Raw genomic sequence first — 12,581 nt, 5'->3', positions numbered from 1 at the left:
TATATGCCTATATATACATATATACATATATTTACATACATATATACATATATATATATATATATATATATACATATACATATATACATATATATATACATATATATACATATTTATATATATACATAGTTATATATACATATTTATATATGTGCATATTTATATATATGTGCATATTTATTTATATATATATATACATATTTATATATGCATATTTATATATATCCATATTTATATATATATACATATTTATATATATGCATATATATACATGTTTATATATATGCATATATACATATTTATATATATACATATTTATATATACATATTTATATATATACACATATTTATATATATACACACATATATATGCATATTTATATATATATACATGTTCATATATATATATATATATATATGTATATATATATATATATATATATATATATATACGTGCTCCCTTAGTTGTTGGCAGACTATGGTTACCAAATAAGAGGTGCCTGCGTGCGAAGTCTTATTGGCAGTAGGTCGCAATATCAAACCACACGTCTCCTTAGTACACATTTTTAAATACCAGTGGGGAGTGAAATGAATAAGACAACTAGAAACAAATCCCGAGATGAGCGGATACCACATACAACGCCTACAATTCCAAAATTGTTACCCATCTGGTACTGACCTGGCTCAAGGTTTGCTTAACTACGGTGATCTGACAGAACCGGTGTGCCAACGCGAATATATATATATATATATATATATATATATATATATATATATATATATATATAGTTATATATATATATGTATGTATATATTATCATTATTATTATTATTATTATTATTATTATTATTGATTTGGTCTGTCGAAGGGAGATACATTGAGAAGGCTGGCTGGTTGGAAGAGGTCAGAGAAAGGCTATCAGAAATGCAGCAGATGAAGAACGTTGAGATAACCATCGATGACGTTAAGGCTGGCATACGAAGGATGACAAACTGAAAGGCACCTGGTCAAGATGGAGTGATGGGCTTCTGGTTTAACAGTTTCCATGCGTTTATTCACTTAAAGATTCTGCTCTGCAAAGGGTTGTAGAGTCGGGATATGTCTCTGATTGGTTTGTGAAAGGAAAAACAACACTGATTCTGAAATATCCAGCAAAAGGAAGATGTGCCAATAATTATAGACCAATTACATGTCTACCATTATGTGAAAACTGTTGACTGGAATATTTGCGTTGAAAATGTGTGAACATCTAGAGAGTAATGGTGTTTTTCCTGATGAACAAAATGGGTGCCGGAAAGGCCCCAGAAGTACTAAAGCGCAACTACTAATCGATAAAGCAATAATACATGATGCGAAAAGGAAGAAGAAGAAGAAGAAGAAGGAGAGGAATCCGAGCATAGCATGGTTCACTTACAGAAATGCTTATGACATGGTTCCTCATTCATGGATACGTGAAACACTATTGATGATGAAAGTTGCTGAGAATGTGGTAGGCTTTTGGAGACAAAGATGGCTCAATGGAAAACGGTGCTGACAGAAAACAGAGAGGATATGAGGCAGGATGGCATTAAACGTGGGATATTTCTAGGAGATTCGTAATCGCCACTTCTTTTTGTAATGATAATGATGCCACTGAGCATCCTCTTTAAGAGAGAAAAACTGGGGTATAACTTTGAATATGGTGACGGATGCCTCAACATTTTTCTGTTTAGGGATGATTTGAAAATGTTCGGTAGAATTGAAAAGAGAATGGAGAGATTGGTAGAACTTGTGGGGAAATACTCAGAAGACACTTGGATGGATTTTGAGATTAGTAAATGTGCGGTGCTGGTGATGAAAAGAGGAGTAAACGTTCATTCGAATGGAATAGTGCGGGCAAATGGAGAAATCGTGAAAGAAATAGAAGATACAGGATATAAGTATTTCGGAGTGCTGGAGTATTTAGGCATCATGAACAGAGAAATGAAGGAAAAAGTCAGGAAGGAGTATGTTAGAAGAGTGAAACTAATTGCAATGTCGAAACTGTATGAAGGAAATCTAATGAAAGCAGTAAATTCGTGGGCAGTCAGTGTCTTGTCATACAGTGCGGGAATTTTAGAATGGTCTGACAAGGATCTGCATGCCATAGATATTAAAACAAGAAAAGTTTTAGCAATGTTTGGTATATTTCACATTCGACGTAGCGTAGCAAGGCTGTATGAAAAGAGAAAAGATGTTGGGAGAGGATTGAAAAGTGTAATAGATTGTGTTAGAACCGAGGAGATATCATTGAAAGAGCATGTAGTTAGAATTGAGGAGTGGATGCTTAAAGTTGTGGCCAATGAAGTGGAGGTATGTGAGACCAAGGCTGATTATGTGAAACGTATGGAGAGAGAAAGGGCAGAGGAACTGGCTAGGAAGAAAATGCATGGAGGGTTCTTCCAGAATAAAGCGGAAGTGGCTGATAAAAAAAATCATGGCAATGGCTTAGAGCTGGGTATCTTTTGTTTGTGCATCACAAGAGCAGGCATTAGGAACACGATTGTTAAAAAAAAGTGGTCTTAGGAGAGGAAGTTGCTGCAGAATGTCGGATTTGGGGTAAGACCTCAGAGTCAATTGCGCACCTTGCAGCAGGGTGTAGTGGACTGTCCCAGAGAGAGAGAGATAGAGAGAGAGAAAGAGTGAAAGAGAGAGAGAGTACTGCAAAAGACACGAACGCATGGGACTCCGGATATATTGGGAGGTGTGTAGGAGGGTTAGGGTGAAGTGTGATGAAAATGCTTTGAGGAGGTGCCTGATGTAGTGAGGATGGCAAGGTGGAGGTATGATGGGACAAGTGTCATAACGACCAAGCCATTCCAACGTGATCGTCCGGATTTGGTCGTCATAGATAAGGTCTCCAAAAACTGGCAGGTTGTAGACTTCTCAGTACCCTGGTACAAGAAGGTGAGAGAGAAGGACAATGAGAAGTGGAGCAATTATGCTCCATTTGCCTTGGAAATAAGGCGTATACACGGGGTTAAAAAAACAAATAATCCCGATTCAAGTCGTCTGGAAGGACAATTAAAAAAACTACAAATCCCCGATGTTTGAGGTGGCTTTCAAACCTCTGCAATTATAGGTACCACCAACATCCTTAGGAAAACCCTTGATCTTTGAAGCTGCTGGTTTGAAGCCGGTATTAAGGGAAGTCCGCTGGAAATGACTCCCATCCCTTTCCAGAGAGACGTTCATAAACGAAATCAGAATTATTATTATTATTATTATTATTATTATTATTATTATTATTATTATTATTATTATTATTATTATTATTATATAAAATTAAAATGCACTGTAGACGTGTAATGAAAAAAATATAAAATGGGAGAAATTAAGGATTTCTCGTAGCATGAGATGACTTGAATAAAAGTTTAAATTGGTTCCGTTATGCTCAGAATTCATTTCGAACGCGTTCCTCTTATATAGAGAACCTACTGTTGATTTTATGTATCGGGACTTTTGACTTGTACGGTAATAATACTTCTATACTGCACTGGTGATGGTAGACTGTGTAAGGTGTTAAAATAATTACTACATTATTCTTAATGTAATATCTTTTTATATTAAATCGTAACATCACTTTTGCCATTTTAATTTGTTTGACTTCCGTATCATAGGATGAATTATCAAAGAAATGTTACAGATTTGCATTCAACCTTCATTTAACCATGTATATGGAAACTGATGCATGTGATAACTATGCAGATGTTCATAAGATTGATTTCAAATGAAAATAGTTTTCTTCAGAATAAGATAGCCTTTAATTAATCGCTTGTGACGTAATAGGAGCTGAAGACACGGCAACTGGTTGTAGCCGTGGATTGGGAAACTCTTAATAAGTGCCGATAGACAAGCAGGGATAGCCATATAGGCGCTGGTTTGGAAAATACGTGCCAGTTGTTCACCGATAAAATAGATGTTAATAAATGCCATTTAAACTTACTGTATTATACTCGAGTCGATATTGTTACCTTTTTTTTTCTTCGCAAAACTTTCATACACATAAAATTTACGACTACATAACATGATGATTTGACGGCTGTACTACGTAGGGGTGTTCGCAGTTATTAAAAACTGTATGCAAACTGCAGTGTAACCTATTGTTATTTTTTTTTAATGGGTGTCATTTTTTATCATATATATATATATATATATATATATATATATATATATATATATATATATATATATATAGTCTTATATGTAGTATTCCGAATTTTACTGGCTTTATATAATTCAGTAGTCGTTCATATACCAATACATTTCAAGCCAAAAAAGATTACTTAAAATGTAATCTACAAAATTATCATATTTCATGATTGAACATGCATATATTGTTAAAAAACAAGACGTCAAAGAATGCGTTGATAGTAACAAATAGTGTATTTCATCGTTAGTTACAATTGTTGTAAGAGTATTCGGACGAATTCAAGCATTATATCGTTTGAAAATTTTCAGAAGAACACCCTTTCTTCAGATATATTGAATAAAAAAACACCTTTAACAATAAAATATTACGAAAATCATTTCCCTTATAACGAAAAGAAAACAAGCGAAAATAGATTACCTATATACCATCCTTGCAAGTATTTTAAAAGATTTATGTATTTACTTATTTTCGTATCTCTATTTAAAAACGTAACACACAACGTTACCAATAATTACCTATGTCCCTTTAATATATTTTATTAGTATTGTTTATTGATTTTTTTTTAATAAAATGTTTATTTCTTTATTTAATTTAAATTATTTTTTTTTTTAATCCGGAGTAATCAACTCAGTTAAATTGTTACGATTCTATGTTAGCTTCGTATCTGACATTCGCTTTTTCTATTTACAAAAATATCGGCTAACCTATTTATATAATTTAAGAAGAGTTTTTGTTTAAAACTTATTCAATAAGTAAAGAAAGTTTAACATTACTTTATACTTAGTTCATTCTCATTCTTCATTTTAAATTAAGGATCTCAATCTAGTTTTTATTTTTTTATTTTCTTTCCTTCTTTCTTACTAGCATATCAGCCCGGCTTTGCCCGGGTGTTGGACGTGCATGTTGAGCTGAAAAAGCGGTAAATATTTTTAATTTGATCCTTATTATGCCGCCTTTACATTGATTGTTTTGGGCTGAAATAAATTTATTAAGTTAGATCCATGTCCACGGAGTCAATATCTAAAATTCTAATTGTTTGTGCCCAACATTGCCGGAGAAGTTTGGTAGCATTCTGAAAGGTCAAATCGTTGAAATTTGACCCTTTAGCAGAAAAAATTCTGGCCGAAAACCGATTACAAAGATTTTTTAAAAATCCCAATACTCTGTATATCAAATTTCGAGTCCCTTCACTGAAAAATTGAGATATTGTGGTGGAAAATGTACACGGACAAACGGACACACACACATACCCACTTTCACTTTTATAGATATATAGATTAAGATTAATGATTATCGGATATTGTTGATGTAGAAGGGAGATAACTCTATAAGTTCGAAATTTTAAAAGTTTTGTTGAAATTATAAGTTACCAAAATCCTAATATGCATTCCAAATGATGAAAGAGAAGTAACTAAAGCCGTTCGATTTTTCTAGGTTTGGTAAATTCCTAATATGCATGTATGATTTATTTATTAATTAACTAAATCCAATTAAAACTAGGCTAACCTATTAAAAATATAAGTTTGTATTGCATATGATATTGATTTTATGACCATAGATTTCACCTACGTTGCCATCCATTCATAATATTCTGAGGTCATGTGTGGCTATAATACAAAATAACAATTTGGTAATTAAGTTTTTAAATACTTATCAAATATAATACATATCCCATTAATAAGTATTTTACAATAAATCTAATCCTTAGCTGCATGTATGTTCTACTCCAATGAAAGTGTGGGTTCATCTTAGTTTTTTTGGATTTAATCGTTTAGAACACGGGTATTTAAAAAACTAGGATTTTTTAAAGTTTTACTGGTCTAAAATAGCATCAATTAATCCCCATTCTTTAATTACTATTTTTTCGTGAATTAATATTGCTTATTTTTGTTAAGCTGTTTTATTGATCTAGAAAAGGTATCAGCTACTTCCCCATCAATATGACTAAAATTGTGTTCCAAGTTTTGAAACAATATTGCTAATCTTTGTTAATCGTTTTTATAGATCTAAATTTCTTATCTACTAGTCCGTTGTCTTTATTTCTAAAAATGTGTTTCTAGTGTAGAATATTAGATTCCAGACTGTCTTGCTATATTTTAATCACTCATCACATATATTCATACATTCGACCGAAAATTGGCTTAATAGATTGCTAGAGACCGTAAAGCTAAGATCTTTTAAACTTTGATCACTTAGAAGCAAAATTCACAGCCGAAAACGATTAAAACGCTTGCCTTATGTCTGAATACACTTCATGTAAAACTTCAAATTCTACCACCAAATTGGTAAAACTTCAGAGGTCATTTTAAAAAAAATTGACCCTAATTATGTCGCCGGACTTTTATCGTTTTGGAATAAAATTGAATAGAAAATTTGGATATATGTCCGACTTATCTACACTTAAAATTTCAAGTGTTTAGACCCAACATTTTCAGAGGAGTCTAGTAGAGTTCTCAAAGATCAAATCGTTGATCTTTGACCCCTTCAGTGTCGAAACCTGATTAAAAAGATTTTCCTACATCTCAATACGCAATATAGCATATCTCGAGACTGAAAATTGGCAGTTATTTGGAAGGAATGTGTGCACAGACAGATAGACAGGCACTTCCACTTATATATATATATATATATATATATATATATATATATATATATATATATATAATGAAGGACAATGACGATATAAAATTTGGGTTTATATAGAGAGATTTATTCATTAATTCAATAAACGTGTGCATCAGGGTAAGTAAGAACTCTTTTTAATGAAATATTTCGATACTGTTTTTCACTCAACAAAGATAAAAAAAAAAACTTTGCAAACTTATCTCTACTGTTTTGCTCTAAAAACTTTCCCACTGTACATTTTCTCTGTTGTACTTTTATTTTATTTTGTTTCTTTTCTTGGTTTCACTTGGTTATTTAGATATTTATATTGTTCTACTTATTTTTTATATCTATTTTTTATTTTCATTTATTTTTTTCCATTTTTGTACTCTATATCTATTCTCTTATATTTAATAACTTTGTATTTCTTATTTTTTTTATTTATCATTATCAAAGATCTGTCTATATATCTATCCCACCATAATCAATTGCATATTTATCCCCTTCTAATCCTTTTTGTTTGTCTTCATATTCAACTATAACTTTTCTACATTAAATCCGTTATAATATATCCCCTTACATTACTTATCTGACTATTATTCCTAAAAACTTATATTTATTTACAGTACTGTTACTATAGCGTTGGTAACACATAGCACAAACACCATATTTTATGCATACATTTTTCATATCTACAACATTTTAATATATATGTGTAAATAAACATCTTCCTTTTATAAACGTATGCTATATTATTTAAAAGAGTTCAGTCACATATTTTGTACACACACATTTACACCATTTTTACAGGTATGCCATATACCCACCTGCATTATATAATAAATACTATACTCCTCTTATATCACAACGATAAATGTTGATCCCTCTAAAACGCCTCAATATTTTATTTTCCTCTTTATGCAGCTATCGCTATACGTTGTGTCGCTATTATGTAATCTCACATACTTTCCCTTTTAGTGATGAGAAGAATCGAAATACCATGGTATAAAGACTACTCAGTTGGCCTACCCCCCAATGATTTATACGATTATTGAATGAATTACCAAAACCGTCTGTCTATCTACTATCTATCTATCTATCTCATATATATATATATATATATATATATATATATATATATATATATATAATATATATATATATATAATGTCATTTTCTTTATTTTTTTTCTTAATTACTACATGAACTCCAAACAATTAGTTGATCTTTGCATTACCCTTATAATCTTCGCTTAAAAAACTGATATTATTCTCTACCTTCACCTATTCATAGGTATATATATATATATATATATATATATATATATATATATATATATATATAGCCGCACTGATGAGCTATTCATAGGTATATATATATATATATATATATATATATATATATATAGCGTCACTGATGAGCTGTGAAACAGCGAAACAGTACTGTATGTGGATGACTATATATATATATATATATATAAAATTGCAAAGGAAATCTAGAGACCTTGAGCGAGCAAATTCTTATGAGTTACATATTAAAGACGTAAGAATTGGATTGGATGCATGTAGTTTGGAATTGAGTAATATGAGTTAAAGGAGAAATAATGCCGGCTTTATCAAACAAACATGAAGCGATGAGAAATGCTATTAGAGAAACAGGTGTGGCAAAAATTAACACAGCTTAAAATATACGCACATAAGTACAATGTAGGAAAGCATTCCTTTTCAGTGGGTTTTAAATTCTGTTTAACGAGTGATTTTTATGAATAAGGACAAACAATACAAATAGCAACAGTGACGAAATATTATAAGATTGTGGAATTTGGAAAGATTACATATTTCCCTCCCACAGTTGTATCCGATTTTTATCTGAAGCCATAAATCTCCGCAAAAAAATGCGTTTTTTCAGCATATTTTTCGCCTGCGCGTATTAACCCATCTTGTTATCCTGTTCTGATGTACAAATACGCGTTTGTCTTAGTAACAGCTGTACCTAGTGTATAAGACTTTACGGTTAAGTTGTGCATACGAAGAGGAGAAAATATTAACGGAAGAGATTTCATGGCAGTGAAAATCGTACGACAATTGTTAAAAATTACTTATTTATGATTATGGCGCTCCTACTAAGCAATATAATACAGTATAATAAAAATGCAAAAGCGAACAATGATGATATTGGTTTTGCATGTGTTATAACGTTTTATTTTATTTTTATGTATTTAAATATAAATTATAATATTATTACAAAATATATCACAAATATGAGTAGATAAATGAAGTTATGAGCAGTACATATGCATACGAATTCTATAGTGATACAATATTTATTTAAATTTAAGGAAACTATTTGGATAACATATCCGTTAGCAAAATATTGCTTTCGAATTGTAAAACATATCTAATACATTGTTCATGAAAAAAATGTAACATTTTATAAATATTCTGCGAGCCGTGGTATAGACAATTTATAGTAGTAAATCGTAAATAAATTTCAGACTAGTAATTACCGCAATAATATGTAGAATACTGTAAATTATTAAATGTGACGGATAGTAATATATTAGAACAAATAGAAGACTTTCTATGAAAGACTTTGGAGAAAATGTGGTTCTATATATATATATATATATATATATATATATATATATATATATATATACTAGCAAAAGTGCCCGTCGTTTACTGGGTTCAAAAACAGCCTACAGAAAATGGACTCTGATTTATTAAAGTATGATACCTTATTAAAAAGAAGAGTTGTAAAGAGATAGCTTCGAATTCGGGGGTATCAAAACCAAAGCAAAATATGAAGAAAGTAAAAATAAAATAGATAAACCCCATAATTTATTATACCATACCTGTTCACTCTGAAACACGTATCACTATCTTCTGTGGATCTATATTTAAAAAAAAAACATTGTTAAACTTTGTGACATACTTCCATTCTATGGATGTCATTTTATTTCCATACGTTGTGGAGTCGGCGGGAACGCAGTCCCCACAATTTTAATGAACCACCGTTCTTCAGGATCAAATATACCCCTTCCTGTTTCTCGATACATCTTCTATCATTATATGTAATCAGTTTTTTTTTAAATACTCAACCATATAGGAGCCTATTCGTGACCACACACAGACACACACACAGACACGCACAGCTTTAAATTATAGATATATATGCATATTGAAAAGTAAAGGATTTGAATATATATATATATATATATATATATATATATATATATATATATATATATGAGGAATTTGATCCTCAGAAAAGAGGTGCTTCCCCATTAACCACAGCCGATGGAGAGGCATTGCTGACTGATAAATCAGATATTCTCAATCGTTGGAAGGAGCACTTTGAAACTGTCTCAAACACCTTATCGTTCATTGATAGCGATGTCGTGTCCTCTATTCCTCAGAATCAAGATATTCCAGAATTGTCATTGGAACCTGCTTATCAGGAGGTATGGGAATCCATCAAACAAATTGCTTCTGGCAAGTCCCCATCACCAACGGATCCAATTCCGCCTGTACAAGCATGGTGGGCATGTGCTGGTAAAAAAAAGCGCCATGATCTTTTTGTAAAGATAGGCAATGCAGGCCCAGTTCCATAGGACTACAAATATGCCTTCATAAAACATCTCTACAAAAATAAGGGAGTCAAGAATGTCTGTGACAACGATAGGGGGATATCTCTGCTTTCAATTGCAGGAAAGATTCTGGCTAGGCTCATTCTAAACCGGATCATAAATCGTCTCGTTGAGAAGGTGTATCCAGAGTCCAAGTGTGGGTTTCGGTCGGATCGCAGCACCGCACATTTACTAATCCCAAAATCCATCCCAGTGTCTTCTGAGTATGTCCCCACAAGTTCTACCAGTCTGTCCATTCCCTTTTCATTTCTACTGAATATTTTCAAATCATCCATAAACAGTAGATATTCGAGGATTCTGTCATCCAAAGTTATACCCCAGTGTTTCTCTCTTCAAGAGGATGCCTAGTGGCATCATTATCATTACAAAAAGATAACGAATCTCCTTGAAATATCCCACGTTTAATGCCATCCTGCCTCAGCTCCTCTCTGTTTGTTGTCAGCACCGTTTTCCATTGAGTCATCTTTGTCTTCAAAAGCCCTACCACATTCTCAGCAATCTCCATCATCAACAGTGTTTCACGTATCCATGATGAGGAACAATGTCATAAGCATTTCTGTAATCGATCCATGCTACGCTCAGACTCCTCTTCTTCTTCGCATCATGCATTATTGCTTTATCAATTAGTAGTTGCTGTTTAGTACTGCTGGATCCTTTCCGGCACCCCTTTTGTTCGTCAGGAAAAACACTATTACTCTCTAGATGTTCATGAATTTTCTCGGCAAATATTCCAGTCAACAGTTTTCACATCCATGGCAGATATGTAATTGGTCTATAATTATTGGCATCTGTTCCTTTTGCTGGATCTTTTCCTAATCAGTGTTGATCTTCTCTTCACAAGCCAGTCAGGGACATCCCGACTCTACAACCCTTTGTAGAGCAGCAGCTATAGGTGGATAACGGCATGGGAACTGTTTAAACCAGAAGCCCACCACGCCATCTGGACCAGGTGCCTTCCAGTTTGTAATCCTTCGTATGCCAGCCTTAACGTCATCGATGGTTTTCTCAACGTACTTCATCTGCTGAATTTCTGATAGCCTTTCTCCGACCCCTTCAAACCAGCTAGCCTTCTCATTATATCGCCCTTCGAAAGACGGAATCTCACTCTAGAACTTCCTTGGATCTTTTGCATTTGGAGTGTTGTTATTTACTGTCTGTTTACTATCATTTAATTATTTAGACAGCTGAGACTGATTGTTCCGGAAAAGGTTTTTCTGTCGAAATGCAACACTTTTTCCAACAAAGTTTCTAATCTTCATACAGCCAGCGTGGACCTACTCTTTCAACATTGTTAGAACGTTCATCTTTCCCTTTTCCAGCAATATATACATCCTTTCAAGCTTGCCCTTGGCTTTCTGTCCTAGTTTAACTCCTTTTCTTATTTCTTCGATTCTTCCAATGGCTTTCCGCCACCGTTTAATACTTTCTTCAAGCCGCCTCTGTCAGTGTGGCCTTCTATCCTTCAGTTCTCCCTTTTTCTTCTGTAATAAGCCAAGAGGATTCACAATAACGTATAACGCTGCATACATACCCCTGTTAAGTTATGTAATCTATATGCTCTTTCTTATGATGTTGTGAATTATTCCTTAAATTATTTTCACCTCGTTTTTCACCTTCCGCTTATCACTACTCTTCATACTTGGAATCTTTATGATATCCTCTCAAAGAAGAACCTCTTTTAACTTCTGAAGTACTTCTTTTTCTACAGAAGTCAAAGTTCGAACTTAATCACCACTTCTCCATACATCTGATCCTTTCACTGCCTCCATTGTCTCAGAGTCAATGATCTCATCTGCCATAGAACCTATTATTATTATTATTATTATTATTGCTGTTGTTATAATAATAATAATAATGATAATAATAATAATAATAATAATAATAATAATAATAATAATCCAGTAAATTCCGTCTGTGTTTGTTTACAATAACACGTCATATATTTGGACTTGACGATTAATTCCCTAGAAAAGGATTTTCTCATTATGTTCCAGCCTTTAAATATGCAAATAAAGAAATAATTTGCAACGATTTTAAATGGTACTCTTTCTTTTAACGTAAAATAAATTCCTTAATAATAAAAAGCAATAGTGAGGTAGACCTGGGTTCATTCGATCTATAATGGAATGTTCTTCAACTGAGCTATATTTGCGAGT

The 12,581-nt window shown here is 32.4% G+C and overlaps 1 protein-coding gene across 1 annotated transcript in view; it reads left to right on the top strand.

Moving 5' to 3' along the window:
• Nucleotides 1-12,581, top strand: part of LOC145287952 (uncharacterized) — an 881,042-nt gene that overhangs the window by 343,082 nt on the left and 525,379 nt on the right. The window lies entirely within an intron of this gene.

Source organism: Euprymna scolopes, chromosome 11, assembly GCF_053919585.1.
Source record: "Euprymna scolopes isolate OS-2025 chromosome 11, ASM5391958v1, whole genome shotgun sequence".
Classification (NCBI taxonomy): Eukaryota; Metazoa; Mollusca; class Cephalopoda; order Sepiida; family Sepiolidae; genus Euprymna; species Euprymna scolopes.
This window is presented reverse-complemented; position numbering and strand designations above follow the sequence as displayed.